The sequence below is a fragment of the Amblyraja radiata genome, chromosome 11 (genome assembly GCF_010909765.2).
Source record: "Amblyraja radiata isolate CabotCenter1 chromosome 11, sAmbRad1.1.pri, whole genome shotgun sequence".
Lineage (NCBI taxonomy): Eukaryota > Metazoa > Chordata > Chondrichthyes > Rajiformes > Rajidae > Amblyraja > Amblyraja radiata.
The window spans coordinates 32259360-32282797 of NC_045966.1; positions in this window are offsets into that span (position 1 = coordinate 32259360).

Sequence of the window (23438 nt, forward strand, 5' to 3'; positions counted from 1 at the left end):
TTGGGATTATAAAAATCACAGAATAAATAAAAAACATCTATGCAAAGCTAAGATAAATGGAGGATTAGCACTTCCAAACTTTTTATATTATTTTTGGGCTGTTCAGATTAAGAATATGAATTTCTGGTGGGTAAATATGGATCATGAACCGACATGGTTAAATATAGAAAAGGAGGACTGTCTACCTTTCAATGTAGGTTCGATAATTTTTGCACCAACGGAAGTACAAAAAAAATATTATAAAGACAACCTAATAATATATAATAATAGACGTATTTGGAAACAAATAGTTAAGACTCTACACTTGGATAATCTCTCATTTAGATTACCAATTATGAATAATCCATCGTTTAAACCTGCTATATTAGATGGGGGGTTTAAACAATGGGATGATTTAGGAATTACAAGGATAGAACACCTGTATAGAAAAGGAAAATTTCTTTTATTCCAGGAGTTACAAGATATTTATGGATTGTCTCCACAACATTTATTTAGGTATTTACAAATTAGAGACTATATTAAATCCAATACACAAGATTATAAAAATAAAGAAGCAGGATTGTTAGATGAACTGTTTAATTTATATCCAAATACAGAAAAATTAATAGCTTATATATATAACATCATTTTGGATAAGGAGAATCCAATAACGGAAGTATATCGTCAAGCATGGGAAAATGAAATGGGATTGGCTATAACAAAAGAAAACTGGGAAGAAAGTCTACAACGAATACACCGGTGTTCATTAAACGCCAGACATATACTGATACAATTTAAAGTATTATATAGGTTACATTATTCGAAAACTAAATTAAATAGTATTTTTCCGAATCTCTCCGCTATTTGTGATAAGTGCAAGAAAGCAGAGGCAAATTTAATACATAGTTTCGTTACATGTCCTAAATTGAATTATTACTGGACAGAAATCTTTAAAGTTATTTCTGAAGTTATCAAAGTTAAATTGGACCCTAACCCAAAGCTAATAATATTTGGAATTCCGGATTTACATCTATCACTTACAGTAAATCAAAGAAATTTCTTTGATTACTGTTTAATAATTGGAAAAAAAATCATATTGAAATTTTGGAAGGGAACATTATCCCCCACAACCAAAATGTGGGCAACAGAGATGATGGAGACGTTACATCTGGAAAGAATTAGATTTGTCCTATTGGACAAGTATAATTCTTTTGAACAGATATGGTCTCCATATATACAGTATTTAGAGAAGTAGCTGTTCTTGGCAACACAGCTCGACGTGCACCCTGCGGGATTTGGTGAGAATAATTCATTTTTATATTGGAATTACATATATGTCTTTATTGATACTATCACTTGTAGTAGTGTTATTAATAATACATATTGTGGTTACTAAAAATTTTTTTTTTTTTTTTATTTTTTTTTCGTTTCTCTTTTCTTTCTTATATATAATCAAATTATTATTTAATCACTCTCTTAATGATTTATAACTGTTCTATTCTTTCTCTATCATTATTTCTAAAAAAATAGTAGATAAGTATTACTAGTGTTTTACTTAATGCAAATTGAATTAATTTGATATAAAGTTGTTTGAAGCATTGTAATTGATTACCTTTAATAAAAAAATATATTAAAAAAAAAAAAAAAATGTCCATTGGTTCTAAAGCTTGCAAAACAATGTCTATTGGTTCTAAAGCTTGCAAAAAAATGTCCATTGGTTCTAAAGCTTGCAAAACAATGTCTATTGGTTCTAAAGCTTGCAAAAAAATGTCCATTGGTTCTAAAGCTTGCAAAAAAATGTCCATTGGTTCTAAAGCTTGCAAAAAAATGTCCATTGGTTCTAAAGCTTGCAAAAAAATGTCTATTGGTTCTAAAGCTTGCAAAAATGTCTATTGTTTCTAAAGCTTGCAAAACAATGTCGATTGGTTCTAAAGCTTGCAAAACAATGTCTATTGGTTCTAAAGCTTGCTAAAAATGTCTATTGGTTCTAAAGCTTGCATAAAATGTCCATTGGTTCTAAAGCTTGCAAAAAAAATGTCCATTGGTTCTAAAGCTTGCAAAAAATGTCAATTGGTTCTAAAGCTTGCAAAAAAAATGTCCATTGGTTCTAAAGCTTGCAAAAAAAATGTCAATTGGTTCTAAAGCTTGCAAAAAAATGTCCATTGGTTCTAAAGCTTGCAAAAAAATGTCTATTGGTTCAAAAGCTTTTAAAAAGTGTCTCTATTGGTTTTGAAGCTTGCAAAAATATGTCTATTGGTTCTAAGCTTGCAAAAATATGTCTATTGGTTCTAAGCTTGCAAAAATATGTCTATTGGTTCTAAAGCTTGCAAAAAATTGTCTATTGGTTCTAAAATGCTTGCAAAAAATGTCTATTGGTTCTAAAATGCTTGCAAAAAATGTCTATTGGTTCTAAAGCTTGCAAAACAATGTCTATTGGTTCTAAAGCTTGCAAAAAAATGTCTATTGGTTCTAAAGCTTGCAAAGAAAATGACTATTGGTTCTAAAGCTTGCAAAAATTGTCTATTGGTTCTAAAGCTTGCAAAAAAAATGTCTATTGGTTCTAAAATGGTTCATACTAGCGCTCCAGAAAGTTCCCCCTCCTCCTGGTTGGCTTGGCTTGGGTGTGTCTTGAAATTGAAAGGCACTACTTACTGCAAATGGTGGCTTGGGAGCTTCGGCTTGAAGTTGAAAGGCACTATTACTGAAAATGGTGGCTTGGGAGCTTTGACTTGAAGTTGAAAGGCACTACTTACTGCAAATTGTGGCTTGAAGTTGAAAGGCACTACTTCCTGCAAATGATGGCTAGGGTGTGGCTTGAAGTTGAAAGGCACTACTTCTGCAAATGATGGCTTGGGTGTGGCTTGAAGTTGAAAGGCACTACTTACTGCAAATGGTGGATTGGTTGCTTTGGCTTGAAGGTGAAAGGCACTACTTACTGCAAATGGTGTCTTGGGAGCTTTGACTTGAAGTTGAAAGGCACTACTTACTGCAAATGGTGGCTTGGTTGCTTTGGCTTGAAGTTGAAAGGCACTACTTACTGCAAATGGTGGCTTGGTTGATTTGGCTTGAAGTTGAAAGGCACTACTTACTGCAAATGGTGGCTTGGGTGTGGTTTGAAGTTGAAAGGCACTACTTACTGCAAATGGTGGCTTGGGTGCAATGGCTTGAAGTTAAAATGCATTACTTACTGCAAATGGGGGCGTGGGTGCATTGGCTTGAAGTTGAAATACACTACTTACTGCAAATTGTGGTTTGAAGTTGAAAGGCACTACTTAGTGCAAATGGTGGCTTGGGAACTTTGACATGAAGTTGAAAGGCACCTCTTACTGCTAATGGTGCTTTGGCGTTAAGTTGAAAGGCACTGCAAATGGTGGCATGAAGTTGAAAGGCACTACTTACTGCAAATGGTGGCTTGGGAACTTTGACATGAAGTTGAAAGGCACCTCTTACTGCTAATGGTGGCTTGGGTGTGGCTTGAAGTTGAATGGCACTACTTACTGCAAATTGTGGCTTGAAGTTGAAAGGCACTACTTACTGCAAATGGTGGCATGAAGTTGAAAGACACTACTTACTGCAAATGGTGGCTTGGGTGCTTTGGCTTGCAGTTGAAAGACAGTACTTACTGCAAATGGTGGCTTGGTTGCTTTGGCTTGAAGTTGAAAGGCACTACTTACTGCAAATGGTAGCTTGGGTGTGGCTTGGGCGTGGCTTGAAGTTGAAAGATACCACTTACTGCAAATGGTGGCTTGGGAGCTTTGAAGTTGAAAGGCACTACTTACTGCAAATGATGGCTTGGGTGTGGCTTGAAGTTGAAAGACACCACTGCAAATTGTAGCTTGGGTGTGGCTTGGGAGCTTTGAAGTTGAAAGGCACTACTTACAGCAAATGATGGCTTGGGTGTGGCTTGAAGTTGAAAGACACCACTTACTGCAAATGGTAGCTTGGGTGTGGCTTGGGTGTGGCTTGAAGTTGAAAGGCTCTACTTACTGCAAATGATGGCTTGGGTGTGGCTTGGGTGTGGCTTGAAGTTGAAAGGCACTTTTTACTGCAGATGGTGGCTTGGGTGCAATGGCTTGAAGTTAAAATGCATTACTTACTGCAGATGGGGGCGTGGGTGCATTGGCTTGAAGTTGAAAGGCACCACTTACTGCAAATGGTGGCTTGGGAGCTTTGAAGTTGAACGGCACTACTTACTGCAAATGGTGGCTTGGGTGCTTTGGCTTGAAGTTAAAAGGCACTACTGTAAATGCACTTACTTCCTGTTTGCACTGTATATTGATTTTAGATAAAACGCTACCACTTACGGCTGTGATTTTTGGCCTTCTTACTCAGTCCCCCTCTGCTGAGCAGATGCAGCGAATTCTTCCCATCAATGAAAAATAAAAGTGTTATTAGTTTTTTTTTAAATGTTGAGAATCTCTCTCCTGTCAATCACTCCATGAAAGCCACACCTTTTCCGGTGGGGGGGGGGGGGAGGGGTTATAAAACCCGGAAATGTGGGTGAGGCTCAGTCTCTGCAAGATGGAGGAGGGAGATGTCACGACACACTGTCTTTAGTGGCTTTGCACCCTACTTCAAATGATATGAAACTGCACTTGAATTTGGTGGCCTTGCACCCTGCTAGAAGTGGTAAGAAACTGCACTTGAATTTGGTGGCCTTATACCCTGGTTGAAATAGAATTTCAAGGATTAGCCGTGAGTCAACTACCAGCCCACCAGCCGTGAGTGAGTGAGTTGCCAGCACAACAGGCTTGATTGACTGAGACGCCAGCCCAAGAATCCATTTGGCGCACAATTTGCATACTAGCCCTCTGGAAACCAGTCCCTTCAGCCCATAACACCCATACCAGTGCTCCAGAAAGCCCCCCCCCCCCCCCCCAACTGGCCACCAATATTAGAATTGGTGGAGAGGTGGAATATTGCGTTGGATGACCAGCCCTCCTGTGTGATGCTGGGACCCAACGGGTCCCACTTAGTCTAGTACTTCTTAAGTGTCTCCGCTCCTTCTCCCCCCCCCCCTTCTCCCTCCCCCCTTCTCTCCTCTTCACTCTCCTTCTCTCCCTTTCTCTCCCCCCTCCCCCCTCCCCCTCTCTGCACTCTCTAAAGGACTTACCGTACATTGTGCAGCCGATGTTTTCCAGGCGAGTGCCCTCGAGCTTCAAGGTTGAAGACACTCTTCTTAACTCGCGGATTAGGTCGCTGCAGTGGGACACCCTCTTAACGCTTTCACACAACTTAAGATACAGAAGCTTTCACCTTTCTTGGTATATTGGATGCCCTCTGGTGTGGTAATGCACAAAGATTGGAATAATTGGTGTATATTTTCCTGCAGTTACTAATTTCAGTTGAAATATTAATACAAATAGCTTCATGAAATCTCAGACATATCTGGTTCTTTTTTATGTTATTTAATCAAAGTAGACTAATGTGGCTAATTCGTCCTTAAAAAAAGAGTTAGACTTAACTGCTGATTAGAACTACACACTAAACAGTACGGAAAGAACCAAATGACCATTTTTAGGATGTCTGGTTCCTGCATTGACATTTTTGACAGCATTTTTAAGTTAATTAAATCACATTTATAAGCTAATTACACCAGAAATAACTTCTCGTCCTTGAAATGTTAATGTATGCAAGGCTGCCAGCTGGGATGGAAGACCAAACTCATTATCTTTGATTGATGAACCATCCAAGGAGGTTCGCGCCAGTCAAATTTACAGCATGCATTTTTTAGGCCATGCCGAGGCATCCAAACAACAAACAAAACCATGGTTACACCTGAGTAATTTAGGCTGCATAAATGATGAAAACTCAGATTATTTGGCTTTCGAGAAATAAACTGTGTTGCTCAGAATTTGCATCCATTTCAGGCAACTGAAGGACAATCTGAATCGGAGTCACAGGGAATTTCATACCTAGCTTTCTCTCTCTGCTTCCAGCAGTGATGGCCTGGATATATGACATAGGCAACATTTGCAGTTTATTCTTTAAATAATTGGTTTAAATATGCTGTTAACATCTGCCTAGGTTTTGAATACTTTCTTCAATATTCCGTTGCTTAAATATTGTCTAAATCATGCCATTGTCTACCTATTAATTTTGAGTATGATTAACTAATTTCTAATTAAACAAAATGGTTGCTTTTAACCTACTTATTTGTTTAAGTTACTACATAAATTAAACAAATGCAACAGAAATATTGACCAGGGTAAATGATTTGTATGGTGCTTATTTCATATTTTCTGAAGCATATAGACTTGTGGCATGTCATTCTATGTATAAGACTGCATTTCGCAGGAGGCATGGAACTGCTCATAGATTTATAACATAAATATAGTGTATTGAGAGAAACTGGTTCTTTTATAAGAAAGAATATAACCCTGAGAGGGCAGTTTTATAAACATTTTTTCCCCAAATATATGTAAGAATTTGGCACATTATTATCAGACAACATGGCATGAAATAATGTGTAGGAAAGAACTGCAGATGCTGTTTTAAATCGAAGATAGACACAAAATGCTGGAGTAACTCAGGGGGATAGGCAGGATCTCTGGAGAGAAGGAATGGGTGACGTTCGAGACACAAAATGTCACCATTCCTTCTCTCCAGAGATGTTGACTGTCCCACTGAGTTACTCCAGCATTCTGTGTCTATCTGTGGCATGAAATTACTTCTGTTGGCAAATTTTGCATATAACTCAGCACAAATTTGGAAATCCTTTTTTGCACTCGTGTTGATATTTTCAATAAGGTTATTAATCAGAAGAATGTTACCTTATGGCATGTAACAGTACCATCAAATCTTGCCTAACACTTGAGTAGGAAACATCCAGATACTGTAGAAATGCGAGCATTTGGAAATTAGCTTTTCACCTCCACTTCTATGCTAGTGTGTTGTGTAGTATCTAACTGAACACAACTTGAAACCAAGGCAGATTCATTTTAACAAGGGGAGAAAGTACAATTTATGTATTATAAATCATACTGAACTGTTTGAAGGAGCTAATCCAGCCTAACGGTAATGTTACTGAAAGTCCTTGAATAATTCTTGCCTGTCAGGTAACTGTGATTCTATGTATATCCAGCTGGCTGGCTGTAATGTAACTGCATTTTTTTCCTTAGGGCAAACAATGACTAAGGATTCAAGACAGATGATTAGCACAATCATAAAGCCTCGCACACCAACTTGAAGTCTGCACTACCTTTGAAACATCAAATTGAAAGTAACATTCATGATTATTTGAACAGTACATCCCAAGGATACATTTCCCCCTTCTTTAGGTCCTCAATTTGAAGGTCAAGAATAATAATCACAATTTTCTAAAGCTGATTAAGGATAATCAATTGATAAAATGCCCTGCAGTATGGCAATATGCAATTTTGGTTCAGACCAAATCAAGTTATTTTGTTTACTTAAATAAAATTATTCCTTCATAATAAATTTGACTGCAGTAATATCCCAGATTTTCCTCTGTGCAGCAACCTTTTCCAAATTAAAAGGAATTATGAGCACCTCTATGAAATGAGTCAGGAAACTCTTTCAGAAGGACTCTTTTCGAAACAGCTGCAATTTGTTCCCTAACCCCCTAAACTGGAAATATAAATCTAAATGCATTTGACCCTTTAAGTGCTAAGAGTTGTTTTTTTGTCTGTTTCTATGGTGGGTATAGCATTTCCCCACAAAGATATTCAAGTGACTGAATCCTATATGTTTGAAGTAAAGAGAAAATATTCTGACAAGCTAATCACTATGCATTAGAGGACAATGTGATAAACAGTTAATGTTTCCAGTACAACTTTCTGACAATGTATTTTCATCCTTGCTTTAATGCGTGGGGATTTATCAAATAATGAGCATTTTTGATCTGAAATGCACCACACTATTAACCTGCAGAGTCTGGTGAGCATCAAATGGAAAAGTGATGTTCCTCTGATTACTTTACTGGCAGGCGACTCCTAACCAATCTTCTGATACAGTTGCTGCCAGCAGGGGCTTGAGAACAATGGAGAGGCAAGTAGGAGATGTGCAGCTTATCAAGAAAACAACTTATTTATTAAATACCTACCTACAAAGTAAGAAAAGATTCCAAAGTGCTTCAGAGAAGTATAAGTTTGCAGAAATTGACAATGTCATATAAGGGAGGGTTGAATTAAAGTGGTCATGGATGTTGTTTTTAAAGAGGGTTTTATCAGAACAAACACACAGTAGTATAGCTGTATATCTAAAACTGCCTCATAAGAACATTATTATACAAAAGGCTGATAAAAGAAACACATACATTTTAAGGCAGATGACTTAATACTTGGTCAAAGAAGTAAGTTTGAAGGATACTCTTAAAGGAAGGAGAAGGAAGATATAGAAATGTTGGCATTTAGTGAGAGAACTTCAGATCTTATAGTCTGGATGCCAATGATGAGGATTGGAGATTGCAGTAAAGTTTATGGAAGATAGAAAATCAAACACAGAGGAGTGGCATAGGTACAAAGGTTTGTGGTTTCCATGGTGGGAAAAGTGTATGGACGAAACTAAAGGCTGCGACTAACTTGATAGTTTGACCAGGTGCGGATGGTATTGAAGAGCAATCACCAACTAAAATAATAATTCCATTTTAACCCAAAAACTTTCTGGCATGTTATTACAGGGAAATTTCCCTAATTACATTTTTGAACATTATTTCTCACGCTTCTACTTCCTTAGATGGTATAGAAAGTTTGGCACCCCAACTTGCTGAACCCTCACCAACTTCTACAGATGTGCCATAGAAACATTTTATCGGGATGCATCATAGCATGTTTTTGGAACAGCTTCGTCCATTACAGAAAAATTGCACAGAATTGCCGATGCAGCCCAGACTATCACGCAAACCAACCTCCCTTCCATTGACTCCATCGACACTTCATGCAGCCTCGGCAAGGCCACCAGCATAATCAAGGATGAGTCAAACCCCTGACATTCCCTCTTCTCCCCTCTCCCATCAGGCAAGAGGTACAGAAATTTGAAAACACATCCAGTCCAGTTTCTATGGGAAACTGTCCAGTTTCAGGGACAGTTTCTTCACAGCTGTAATCAGACAACCAAACCATCCTATCACCTAGACAGTGGTCCTGAGCTACCATCATATTCATTGGAGGCTCTCGGACTTCCTTTAATCGAACCTTACTGGACATTATGTTGCACTAAACTTTATTCCCTTTATCCTGTATCTGTACATTGTGGACGGTTTGATTGTAATCATGGATAGTCTTTCCACTGACTGAATAGCATGCAACAATAAGGCATTTGACTGAAAAGTGCTGCACATGACAATAAATTAAACTAAACTAAACTAATCTAAACTAAACTATGCATCGTTGCGGGTTCATGCTATTATTTCTTTCAAGGCTTTTGGGTTTTTGATATTGTATTCCCAAACTGCATTAAAAGCATATTTATCAACTCTACATTAATTATTAGTCACCACAGTTCCATCGGTTTTGTTATATTCTTTATGATTGTATTGCCTGCATATTGCTTATATTTTAAATAATTCACTTGCTTTTCTGCATTTTTTGCAAAACAGCCAAATACTTTTGTCAACCTCTCAATAGAGATGTATAAGATCATGAGAGGAATAGATTAGGTAGATGCACAGATGAATCGAGGACCAGAGGACATAGGTTTAAGATGAAGGGGAAAAGACTTAATAGGAATCTGAAGAGTAACCTTTTCACACAAAGGGTGGTGGATGTGTGGAACAAGCTGCCAGAGGAGAAAGTTGAGGCAGGGACTATCCCAACATTTAAGAAGCAGTTAGACAGGTACATGGATATGACAGGTTTGGAGGGATATGGATCAAGCGCAGGCAGGTCAAGTCTAGTCTAGTCAAGTCAAGTTTATTCGTCACATACACATACGAGATGTGCAGTGAAACGTCGCAATGCTCGCGGACTTTGTGCAAAAAGACAAACAAACAAACAACCAAACAAACTACAAACAGAATGGAACAGAATCACATATTCTTTTACATATTAAATATTGTGGGCGGAAGGAAAAAGGGAAAAAAACAGCAATTTAAAAAAAAGCAGTAGAGTGGTGCAGTAAACGTTAGTCCCCGGTGAGATAGGAGTTTACAGTCCTAATGGCCTCTGGGTTGAAACTCCTTCTCAACCTCTCCGTTCTCACAGCATGGCAACAGAGGCGTTTGCCTGACCGTAGCAGCTGGAACAGTCCATTGCAGGGGTGGAAGGGGTCTCCCATGATCTTATTGACTCTGGAGTTGCACCTCCTGATGTATAGTTCCTGCAGGGGGGCGATTGAAGTTCCCATAGTGCGTTCGGCCGAACGCACTACTCTCTGCAGAGCCTTCTTGTCCTGGGCAGAGCAATTCCCAAACCAGATTGTAATATTTCCGGACAAGATGCTTTCCACCGCCGCTGAGTAGAAGCACTGGAGGATCCTCGGAGACACTCTGAATTTCCTCAATTGCCTGAGGTGGTAAAGGCACTGCCTTGCCTTACTCACGAGTGCTGCAGCGTGTGATGTCCATGTCATATCCATGTCAGAGATGTGGACTCCCAGATATTTAAAAACAGCTCACCCTATCCACAGTATCCCCATTTATCCTCAGTGGTGTGTACGTCCTCGGATGATGTGCCCTCCTAAAGTCCACGATTAGCTCATTAGTTTTTTTGATGTTCAAGAGGAGGCTGTTGTCCTGACACCAGAGTGCCAGATCAGCCACCTCCTCCCGGTGGGCCTTCTCATCGTTGTCTGAGATCAGGCCCACCACCACAGTGTCATCAGCAAACTTGATTATTGAGTTGTAGCTGAACCTAGCCACACAGTCATGTGTTTACAGGGAGTACAATAAGGGGCTGAGGACACAACCCTGGGGCGATCCTGTGCTCAGGGTGAGGGACTTCGATTTATTCCCTCCCATCTTGACTACCTGGGGCCTGGCGGTGAGAAAGTCCAGGGCCCAGGCACACAGGGGGGTGTTGAGCCCTAATTCCAGTTGCTTCTCGGCCAGTCTGGTGGGGACTATCGTGTTGAAGGCTGAACTGAAGTCTATGAACAGCATCCTCTAGTGTGGGCCTGTTTCCATCCTGTATCACTCTATGACTCTATATATGGTTCACTCTATTTTCCCTTTTCTATTGGGATACTGATAAGCCAGAGGGAATTTTATGACAATATATTTATTTCATGTCCACCATTACCAGTTCTGTATTCAGTTTGTTTAAATTAACTGAATTTAAATGTTTAAGCTGGTATTGTAGCATTTGAACTCATACCTCTTAAACAAGTGTTGCTGCTGTTTCTGGAATACAGTACTGTAATGTCACCTGGGCTACTGAATTGTTGGGGAGAATTTATTTTCCTATCCCATGCAATATGCTATATCAATTTAGAATCAGTTATGTGAAACCTCAATTTCAGTGTTGAAATACCAATGAGAAAGTGAGGCTACCAAGAAAGAAACTAAAAGGTTCTTTACTCCTTTCATCTTCTGATGTTACAACTTTGCTTTAAAGATTTGAAATTATCTTCAATTGCAGGAAAAGGCATTGTATAATGATTGCAAGCAACATGATAAAAGGTAGCTTTATGGGAATGGTACTATTGGAAGAAGATTAAAGGACTGCAAGTAGTAAACTAACTACAAAACAGGAATAGAGAACAGTTATTAGCAAAAATTCTCAGAATTTCATACGTGGAATCTATATTTCACAGTGATTGGTACTGCCTCCATTGTTGTTTGCAGATTACAGGTGATTCAAATGAGAATAGCCAGTGCATTATCAAAAACTCCAAATTATACCAAATTGTTTGTGACGATGGGATGGCAAGTGGACCCTGTTCACAAAAAAATTAGGATGAACCTGATTACTGTCCAGTCTACTCTGAATCATTCCTAAAGCAGTAGGCACCGTATCATTGAAAATAATGTGATGTGTACTTGGAATCAGGAACCGATTGCTCAGTTTGGGCTTTGGTCGGAGAACTTGGATTGTTTTCTCCGGAACGCTGGAGGTTGAAAGAAGACCAGACATAAGTATATAAGATTCTGAGGAGCACAAATAGGGTAGGCCATCAGAACCTTATTTCCAGGTTGGAAATATCAAATACTAGTGGGCATAGCTTTAAGGCAAGAGGAGCAAAGTTTAAAGGAGACTAGACCAAGTGGGACCCATTGGGTTCCTGTCACACGGGAGGCTTGGTCCCCCAATGCAACACATTTTCCAACGCAATATTCCACCACTCACCCATAGCCGACAATTGCGCAGTGGCTGCTCATTTCGCCTTATGCACCCTCCCTCATTTTTAAACTTTTAAAAAATGCAATTGCACTTGCTAACTAGCAGAACTCAATGTACTGTGACTTTAAAAAAAATGCATTTGCACTTGCTAGGGCTAGCAGAACTCAGTGTGCTTGGATTGCAACAATGTTGCAAGCAGGGCTACAATCCCATTGTGACGTCCCAGCTGTAAGCCCAGGGAATTAGCAGTTTTTTTTTTCCAAGTTTCTTCAGATATTTGAACATTTTGATTAATAACTCAAGAAATAATGCATGAATTTTTCAGATAAGGCGATTTTTCACGGGATAAAACTCTACAGGAATATGTAAACATTTTATTGTTAGAGCATCGTTTTTTCGAGCAGTATGATTACACACATACACACACACACACACACACACACACACACACACACACACACACACACACACACACACACACACACACACACACACATCCAAGATCAGAGTTTTAATAGTTACTAGACCAAGTGCAGACCCGTTGGGTCGGCTCCCCCAACGCAGCCATTCCCTACCCGTAGCCCCCACGGTAGACGTGGTCCTCCAACTCAAGCGGCTCAGGAATCAGCAGTGCGGCTGTTTTTAAATGGCGTCTTTGAGGCGAGATGCGGGCGCCAGCAGCCGTTATGGTCGCTGGCCAGCAGGAGGCGACAAAATGAATGAGTGGGGGGGGGGGGGGGGCGGGGGGGGGAGGGGAGAAGGATTTTATTTAAAATGTGTACATAAACACGACGAAATTTAATGAGGAGTGGATACTTGGAATGAAAAGTGAAATCTCTACCGAAATGGCGTAGCAACGAATTAAAGGCTGGCAGCCACGTCAGAAACACACACAGCCAGCCAGCCAGCAGCCACACAGTTTTAATATTATATAGAAGATAGATAGATATAAGATAAAAGATGTATGGGGCAAGTTTTTTAAACAGACGGAAGTGAGAGTCTGGAACGCACTGCCAGGGTTGGTGGTGGTGGTGGCAGATACAATAGTGGTAACTTAGAGATTTTTGGATAGGTACATGGATATGCAGGGAACGGAGTGAAATTATGTGCAGGCAAATAAGAGTTGGTCTTGGCATTATATTCGGCACAAGCATTATAGGACCAAGGGCATTTCTCTGCCCATTTCTGTGGCTGGTCTATATGCCGCTATATAATTTGACAGCCTTCCTCACAGTCTGCGACCCCAACAATCTTGGTGTCATCTGCGAACTTACTAACCAAACCATCTATGCATACGTCCAAAGATAGACACAAAATCCTGGAGTAACTCAACGGGACAGGCAGCATCTCTGGTGAGAAGAAATGGGTGGCATTTCGGGTTGAGACCTTTCTTCAGACTTCTTGTTTACATCCAAGTCATTTATATTTATCACAAACAATAAAGGTCGCAGAACAGATCCCTGTCATTGCTACACGGGTGGGTTTAAACAAAATATTGGGAGGAGGAGACAAATTGGAAATACAAGGATGGAGTTAAAGGGAAAGAGAGTATTGGAAATCTTAAGAAAGACACCAGAATTAATGGGGAAGAAGGCTCATGAAGGGATAGGAGAGTATGGCCAAGTGAAATAGGAATTGATGTGAAAGGTGAGGTGAGTAATGGATTAAAACTAATATATAGATGCACAACATATAAGAAGTAAAGTGGATGAGCTTGAGGCTCAGTTAGAGCTTGGTAGATATGACATTGTGGGGATTACAGAGACATGGCTGCAGGAGGATCAGGACGGTGAACTGAATATTCAGGGTTATACATCCTATAGAAAGGACAGGCAGGTGGGCAGAGAGGTGGGGTAGCTCTGTTGGTGAGGGATGAAATTCAGTCCCTTGCGAGGTGTGACATAGGGACTGACGATGTATAGTCGCTGTGGATGGAATTGAGGAATTGCAAAGGTAAGAAGACACTAATGGGAGTTATCTACAGGCCCCCAAACAGTAGCCTCGATATAGGGTGCAAGTTGCAGCAGGAGTTAAAATTGGCATGTAATGAAGGTAATGCCACAATACAATACAATACAATACAATACCTTTTATTTGTCATTTGAACCTCACATGAGGTTCAAACAAAATTTGGTTTCTGCAGCCATACAAAAAAAAAGAACCAAGACACACACCAACACAATTCAATTCACATAAACATCCATCACAGTGCGTCCTCCTCACTGTGATGGAAGGCAAAACTTAAACATATCCCTCCCCTGCACTCCCCTCTCCCCCCCATGTCAGAGTCAAAGACAGAGTCAAAGCCCCCGGCGGGCGATGTTAAATGTCCCGCAGCCATTAAAGCCACGCCGGGTGATGCAAGGCCACGCACCGGGTCTAGGTGTTGGAGCCCCGGCGGGTTCTTGGTGTTGGAGCCCCGGCGGGCGCTCACAAAGTCCCACGGCCATTCCAAGCCGCGCGGGGCGGTGATGTAGGCCCCGCTCCAGGTAATCTTCAACCCCGCAACTTGGGCGGGAGAAGTCGCCGTTGCGGAAGCCCCGAAAAGTGGTCTCCCACCAGGGACCCGCGGGCTCCCGGTATTACTGTCCACAGACCTGCGGTAGGAGCTTCCGAATCTCCAAGTGTCGGGTCACAGTAGCGCTCCACCACAGCTCCACCCGCTCCGGACTCGGCCAGCTCTGTGATGGTGAGTAAATCCGCAGCTCCGCGACTGGAGCCCCAGGTCATTCCTGTTGGAGGCCACTCCACGTTGCAGCCCCAACGACAACGGAGACCCGACAAAGAGAAGGTCGGGTCTCCCGTGCAAGGGAAAGACCTTAAAGTTCCCCCACCCCACCCCACCCCCACACACATACCCCGACAAAAAAACCAATAAAAACTACATAGAACAAGACAGAAAACAATAAAAAAGACAGACGGACTGCAGAGGCCGCTGCTGACAAGAGTCGCGCCGCCCACTTATCCCACTGTGGATATGGGAGATTTTAATATGCAGTTAGACTTGGAAAATCAGGTTGGTTCTGGACCCCAAGAAAGGGAGTTTGTAGAGTGCCTCTGAGATGGATTCTTAGAGCAGCTTGTACTGGAGCCTAATAGAGAGAAGGCAATTCTGGATTTAGTGTTGTCTAATGAGCCAGATTTAATAAGGGAACAAGGTAAAGGAACCGCTAGGAGATAGCGACATAATATGAGTTTTAATTTGCAATTTGAGAGGGAGAAGGTTAAAACAGAAGTGTCAGTGTTGCAGTTGAACAAAGGGAACTATGAAAGCATGAGAGAGGACCTGGCCAAGGTCAACTGGAAAAGGATCCTAGCAGGAATGACGGTGGAACAGCAATGGCAGGAATTTCTGGGCATAATCCAGAAGATGCAGGATCATATCATTCCCAAGAGGACGAAAGATTCTAAGGGGAGAAAGAGGCAAGAAGGAAAGTTCGGGATGGAATAAAACTAAAAGAAAAGTTGTATAACATAGCAAAGAGTAGAGGGAAGCCAGAGGTTTGGGAAATTTTCAAAGGACAACAGATGGTAACATAAAGGACAATACGGTGTAAAAAGATGAAGTACGAGGGCAAGCTGGCCAAGAATATAAAGAAGAATAGTAAAAGTATCTTTAGGTATGTTAAGAGAAAAAGATTAGTAAAGACAAATGTGGGTCCCTTGAAGGCAGAAACAGGTGAAATTATTATGGGGAACAAGGAAATAGCAGAAGAGTTGAACAGGTACTTTGGTTCTGTCTTCAATTAGGAAGACACAAACAATCTCCCAGATCTACTAGAGGACAGAGGATCTAGGGAGACAGAGGAACTGAAAGAGATTTGCATTAGGTGAGAAATAGTATTGGGTAGACTGATGGGACTGTAGGCTGATAAATCCACAGGGCCTGATGGTTTGCATCCCAGGGTACTCAAGGAGGTGGCTCTAGAAATTGTGGAAGCATTGGTGATCATTTTCCAATGTTCTATAGATTCAGGATCAGTTTCTGTGGATTGGAGGGTAGCTAATGTTATCCCACTTTTCAAGGAAGGCGTGAGAGAGAAAATGAGGAATTATAGACAGGTTAGCCTGACATCGGTGGTGAGGAAGATGCTGGAGTCAATTATTAAATAAATAATAATGGCGCATTTGGTTAGCAGTAAAAGGATTGGTCCAAGTCAGCATGGATTTATGAAGGGGAAATCCTGTTTGACAAATCTTCTGGAATTTTTTTAGGATAATTTTTTTAATTGGATGAAGGAGAGGCAGTGGATGTAGTGTATCTGGTCTTTCGGAAAGCCTTTGATAAGGTCCCGCACAGGAGATTAGTGTGCAAAATTAGAGCACATGGTATTGGGGGTAGGTTATTGACATGGATAGAGAATTGGTTGGAAGACAGGAAACTAAGAGTAGGAATAAACGGGTCCTTGTCAGAATGGCAGGTAGTGGCAAGTGGAGTGCCGCAAGGCTCGGTGCTGGGCTGCAACTATTTACAATATATATTAACGATTTAGATGTAATGATATAACACCAGCAAATTTGCAGATGACACAAAGCTGGGTGGCAGTGTGAACTGCGAAGAGGATGCTAGGAGGTTGCAGGGTGACTTGGACAGGGTGAGTGAGTGGGCAGATGCAAGGCAGATGAGGTATAATGTAGATAAATGTGAGGTTATCCACTTTGGCGGCAAGAATAAGGAGGCAGATTATTATCTCAATGGTGTCAGATTAGGAAAAAGGGAAGTGCAACGAGACCTGGGTGTCCTTGTACACCAGTCACTGAAAGTAAACATGCAGGGAGAGCAGGCAGTGAAGAAAGCTAATGGCATGTTGGCCTTCATAACGAGAGAATTTGAGTATAGGAGTAAGGAGGTCCTTCTGCAGTTGTACAGGGCCCTGGTGAGACCACATCTGGAGTGTTGTGTGCAGTTTTGGACTCCTAATTTGAGGAAGGACAACCTTACTATTGAGGCAGTGCAGCGTAGGTTGACTAGGTTAATCCCCGGGATGGCAGGACTGTCATATGAGGAAAGAGTAAAAAGAGTGGGCTTGTATTCACTGGAATTTAGAAGGATGTGAGGGGATCTTATAGAAATGTATAAAATTACTAGACTAAGTGGGACCCGTTGGGTCCCAGCATCACACAGGAGGGCTGGTCATCCAACGCAATATTCCACCTCTCCACCAATTCTAATATTGCTGGCCAGTTGGGGGGGGGGGGGCTTTCTGGAGCGCTAGTATGGGTGTTGTGGGCTGAAGGGACTGGTTTCCAGAGTGCTAGTATGCAAATTGTGCGCCAAATGGATTCTTGGGCTGGCGTCTCAGTCAATCAAGCCTGTTGTGCTGGCAACTCACTCACTCACGGCTGGTGGGCTGGTAGTTGACTCATGGCTAATCCTTGAAATTCAAGCAGGGTATAAGGCCACCAAATTCAAGTGCAGTTTCATACCATTTGAAGTAGGGTGCAAAGCCACTAAAGACAGCGAGTCGTGACCTCTCCCTCCTCCACCTTGCAGAGACTGAGCCACACCCACATTTCCGGGTTTTATAACCCCTCCCCCTCCCCCCCCCCCCCCCACCGGAAAAGGTGTGGCTTTCATGGAGTGATTGACAGGAGAGAGATTCTCAACATTTTTTTTTTTAAACTAACAACACTTTTATTTTTCATTGATGGGAAGAATTCTCTGCATCTGCTCAGCGGGGGGGGGAGACTGAGTAAGATGGCCAAAAATCACAGCCGTAAGTGGTAGCGTTTTATCGAAAATCAATATACAGTGCAAACAGGAAGTGCATTTACAGTAGTGCCTTTTAACTTCAAGCCAAAGCACCTAAGCCACCATTTGCAGTAAGTAGTGCCTTTCAACTTCATGCTACAATTTGCAGTAAGTGGTGCCTTTCAACTTCAAGCCATTGCACCCAAGCCACCATTTGCAGTAAGTACTGCCTTTCAACTGCAAGCCAAAGCACCCAAACCACCATTTGCAGTAAGTAGTGCCTTTCAACTTCAAGCCAAAGCAACCAAGCCACCATTTGCAGTAATAGTGCCTTTCAACTTCAAGCCGAAGCTCCCAAGCCACCATTTGCAGTAAGTAGTGCCTTTCAATTTCAAGACACAACCAAGCCAAGCCAACCGGGGGGGGATGAGGAGGAGGGGGGGATGAGGGGGGGGGGGGGGGGGGAGGAGGAGAGGGGGGGGAGGAGAGTGGTGGAGGAGGAGGGGGGGGGGCTTTCTGGAGCGCTAGTATGAACCATTTTAGAACCAATAGACCTTTTTTTTGCAAGCTTTAGAACCAATAGACATTTTTTGCAAGCTTTAGAACCAATAGTCATTTTTTTTGCCAGCTTTAGAGCCAATAGACATATTTTTGCCAGCTTTAGAACCAATAGACATATTTTTGCAAGCTTTAGAACCAATAGACATATTTTTGCAAGCTTAGAACCAATAGACATTTTTTGCAAGCTTTAGAACCAATAGACATTGTTTGAAAGCTTTAGAACCAATAGACATTTTTTTGCAAGCATTTTAGAACCACTAAGGGCACTTACATTTGAGTAGACATGTGTTCAGTGTTATTCACAGCTCAGAGAAACGTGACCCTCTGCCTTCCTCCAGCTTACAGACACTGATTGAGGCACACCACTTCCTGGTTTTATAGTCCCTCTCCCCTGCCGCCAGCGGGGGCAGCAGAGAGAATGGGGAATTTTGTAAAAACATTAATATCTCTGTCATTTTTAATCGACGGGAAAAATCCTCGGCACACATGCGGCGGAGGGGGGCTCTGAGCGAGGTGGCCAAAAATGACGGCCATAGGTGGCGGCGTTCTCTCGGAAATCGCAGCACATATGGCCAAAACCGGTCAAGAACAGACAGATAGACAGATAGACAGATAGACAGATAGACAGATAGATAGATAGATAGATAGATAGATAGATAGATAGATAGATAGATAGATAGATAGATAGATAGATAGATAGATAGATAAAAGGACTGGACAAGCTAGATGCAGGAAAGATGTTCCCAATGATGGGGGAGTCCTGAACCAGGGGCCACAATATAAGAATAAAGAGGAGGCCAACTGTGATGAGAATAAACTTTTTCACCCAGAGAGTTGTGGAATTCTCTGCCACAGAAGGCAGTAGAGGCCAATTCACTGGATGAATTTAAAAGAGAGTTAGATGGAGCTTTAAGGAATCACGGGGAGAAGGCAGGTACGGGTTATTGATTGTGGAAGTAAGTAAGTAAGTAAGTAAGTAAGTAAGTAAGTAAGTAAGTAAGTAAGTAAGTAAGTAAGTAAGTAAGTAAGTAAGTAAGTAAGTAAGTAAGTAAGTAAGTAAGTAAGTAAGTAAGTAAGTAAGTAAGTAAGTAAGTAAGTAAGTAAGTAAGTAAGTAAGTAAGTAAGTAAGTTTTATTAATATAGCACGTTTTAAGTCAACTCGCATTGACACCAAAGTGCTTTACATAAGATAAATAATATGTTTCCATACAAACCATAGAAAAAGGTTTAAAAATTTTTTTTTTTTTAATGGACACAACACATTATAGAGTTCAACACAAACGTCCCCCCACAGCAGAATTAAAAATTTCCACTGTGGGCAAAGGCACCAGAAAGTTAAGTCCTCTTCCTCTGTGAAACATCCGAGGTCAGGGCCCATTTGTGGCCTTGCAGCCAGTCCGATAATTTTCAGGGCCCTCTTGCCGAGAAGATGGAACTCCGGCGTCGGGTGAAATATTCCTCAGCGGCTTGGAAAGTCTGGAGCGGCTGCCTCCTCCCCGGAGACCGGGGCACTCGTAGTCCTCAGGCCGCGCCGGTTGGAGCTCCGTCCCCGGCGAACTCGATCCCAGGCTCCGCGGTGCTCCAAATCCAGCGCCGCCCGCGGCCGGACGCCCGCAGCCACAGCTGCGCGATGTTGGGATTCGGCGGCCGCAGCGCTCCGGAGTTTACCGCACGGCGACCCGGTAAGGCTAGAATTTAGAAGATTGAGGGGGGGATCTTATAGAAACTTACAAAATTCTTAAGGGGTTGGACAGGCTAGATGCAGGAAGATTATTCCCAATGTTGGGGAAGTCCAGAACTAGGGGTCACAGTTTAAGGATAAGAGGGAAGTCTTTTACGACCAAGATGAGAAAATCATTTTTTACACAGAGAGTGGTGAATCTGTGGAATTCTCTGCCACAGAAGGTAGTTGAGGCCAGTTCATTGGCTATATTTAAGAGGGAGTTAGATGTGGCCCTTGTGGCTAAAGGGATCAGGGGGTATGGAGAGAAGGCAGGGATGGGATACAGGTGCACAACCTTTTATCCGAAAGCCTTGGGACCAGACACATTTCGGATATCGGACATTTTCGGGTTTCGGAATGGAAGATTTTTAGCGTAGATTAGGTAGGTAGCGCTGGCGGCTTGGAAAGTCTGGAGCGGCTGCCTCCTCCCCGGAGACCGGGGAATCATTGTAAATCATTGCTTAAATGTTAGTCAGTAAATTTGGAGGGATTTTATGTGGTGGGGGTGAAGGGGGGAACTTTAATTCTTAGTCCCCTACCTGGTCAGAGAGGCGGGGAGCGGGCAATGCCTTTCCGGGTCGCCGTGCAGTACTGTGCCGCGGCTCCCACATCACAGAGCTGGGGCTGTGGCCGGCTGCGCTGGATTTGGATTTGTAGCGCCGCGCAGCCAGGGGTAGAGTTCGCCGTGGTCGGAGCTACAACCGGCGCCGCCCGTGGCTGGACCACCGCAGCCCGGACCGCTGTGGGCAGCGGCTCCCAACATCGTGGAGCTGGGGCTGCGGTGGTCCGGCCACGGGCGGCGCCGGTTGTAGCTCCGACCACGGCGAACTCTACCCCTGGCTGCGCGGCGCTACAAATCCAAATCCAGCGCAGCCGGCCACAGCCCCAGCTCCACGATGTTGGGAGCTGCGGCACAGCGGTCCGGAGCTTACTGCACGGCGACCCGGTAAGGCATTGCCCGCTCCCCGCTTCTCCGACCAGGTAGGGGACTAAGAATTAAAGTTCCCCCCAAAAGCCCACCAAACTAACTGACTAACATTTAAGCAATGATTTACAATGATTCCTACCCTCCCGCGCAATATACACTCACCCAATATACTCTCACCTTCTCTTTTATGAATGGGGATTTAGTTCCCCTTTGTTGGAGGACCGACCGGCGGTTCCGCTGTCACCTCTGCGGGCCGCCCTCGGTGAACGTTTTCAAGGACCTTTCTTCAAGGACCGAAAAAATGTCCGCTATTCGGAGGTTTTCGTTATTTGGATCTTCGGATAAAAGGTTGTGCACCTGTACTGAGTTGGATGATCAGCCATGATCATATCGAATGGCGGTGCAGGCTCGAAGGGCCGAATGACCTACTCCTGCACCTATTTTCTATGTTTCTATGTTTCTATGATGGTGTCCCAGCGCTGCGCCGCCGCCGTAGTCCCGGCCGGTCCCGACAGGAAACGCCGCTCCATCCTCGATGGTAGGCCGCGAGGACGGGGCGAAGAAGCAGCTCGGAGGGATGCTGCCTCTCCGACCAGGTAGGGGACTAAGAAATAAAGTTTCCCCCTTCCCCATCCCCACCCACCACGTAAAAGACCTCCAACTAACATTTTTTGACAGGACTTAAAATAAAAAAAAGGTGAAGAGACGGACTGCGGTCGGGCTGCCATACACAGACGGCGCCCACTCCTGCACATCCGCCATCTTGAAAAACCCATGATCACAATAAATGCGGTGCAGGCTCGAAGGGCCAAATGGTCTCCTCCTGCACCTATTTTCTATGTTTTCTATATTTCTATGTTAACTCCATTGGTCACAGACATCCAGCCTGAATATTGTTCTTCCATTACAACCTGCTGCCTCCCATCAGTAAGCCAGATCTGAATCCATACAACCATTCTGTGCATCGTAGTCTTCTGGATCAGCTGACCAAGAGCGATTTTATCAAGTGTCTTACTAAAATTCATGTACAAAATATCCACCACCCTACCCTCATTAATCATCTTTGTCACCTCCTCAAATATTCAATCGTTAGTAAGACTCCAACCCACTGCTTACAAAGCCTTTATCTTCCAAATGGTAGTAAATCCTATCCTGATTAATTCCCTCAAATAGCTTCCCTAATGATCATATCCCAAAGGTTTGTGGACAATGACTACTCATGGAGTCATTGTCTTCCCAAACCACCTCCTCCCCAGGTACTTTCTCGTGCTACCACAGGAGCTGCAACATCTGCTCTAGGTGTGGACTCCTGGATATTGGCAGGACCAAGCACAGTCCGCCTTGGCCTACACAACCTCCTGGTTGCCAGACACTTTAACTCCCCCTCCCATTCCCATACTGACCTTTCTTTCCTGGGCCTCTTCCACTGTCAGAGTGAGGCCAAATGCAAATTGGCAGATTTCACCTGGGCAGCTTACAAGCTAGCTGTATGAATATATATTTTGCTAATTTCAAGGAACCCTTGCATTCCCTCTCACTCTGTCCCTCCTCCACCCTAGTTGTCCTACTGTTGTCCTGATTATTTTCACTGTAGGTATCTATTTGTTTTCACCTTTTCCACAGCCAACAATGGACCATTGTGGGCTCTACCTTTCATTGATCATTATTGCTGGCTTTGATTGAGTCTTTTCATACCTTTCATTCATTTGTTCTTTTTACCTTTTCATACCTCTAGTTTCCCTCTTCCCTGACTGGCAGTCTGAAAAAGGTCTCAACCTAAAACATCACCTATTCCTTTTCTCCAGAGATGCTGCCTGACTCGCTGAGTTACTCCAGCATTTTGTGTCTATCTTCGAGTCAAATATACTACTGGATCTGTAATTGCATAAAGGCTAGAGCAGATACACTCGCAGATATCATTATCTGAGAGGCATTGATCAACCAAAAGACATTTCCATCAATTGTTTTTCATAGCTGTTACCACAGTCCGTTAATTATATATTTTACTGATTTTAAATTATTCATCTGACATGGGTTTGAACTCAACATTCTGGTTGATTAGTCCAGACCACTTGACTATTATTCTGAAAACTTCCTAAAAGTAGCGATTATAATCCAGTGTGTGAGATCAGACCTCACCACAGCAGGTGGGGACAATAAATTTAATTAACTAGATAAACAAAAGCAGTTTGCAAAATTGAGATAAACTAATTAAAGAAGAATTAAAGCTGCAATAAAAAAAGCTGGTGTCAGTAATGGCAATCCTGACGGTTGTAAAAAGCTAACGGGTTCATGTATGTTGTTTGGAGAAGGAGA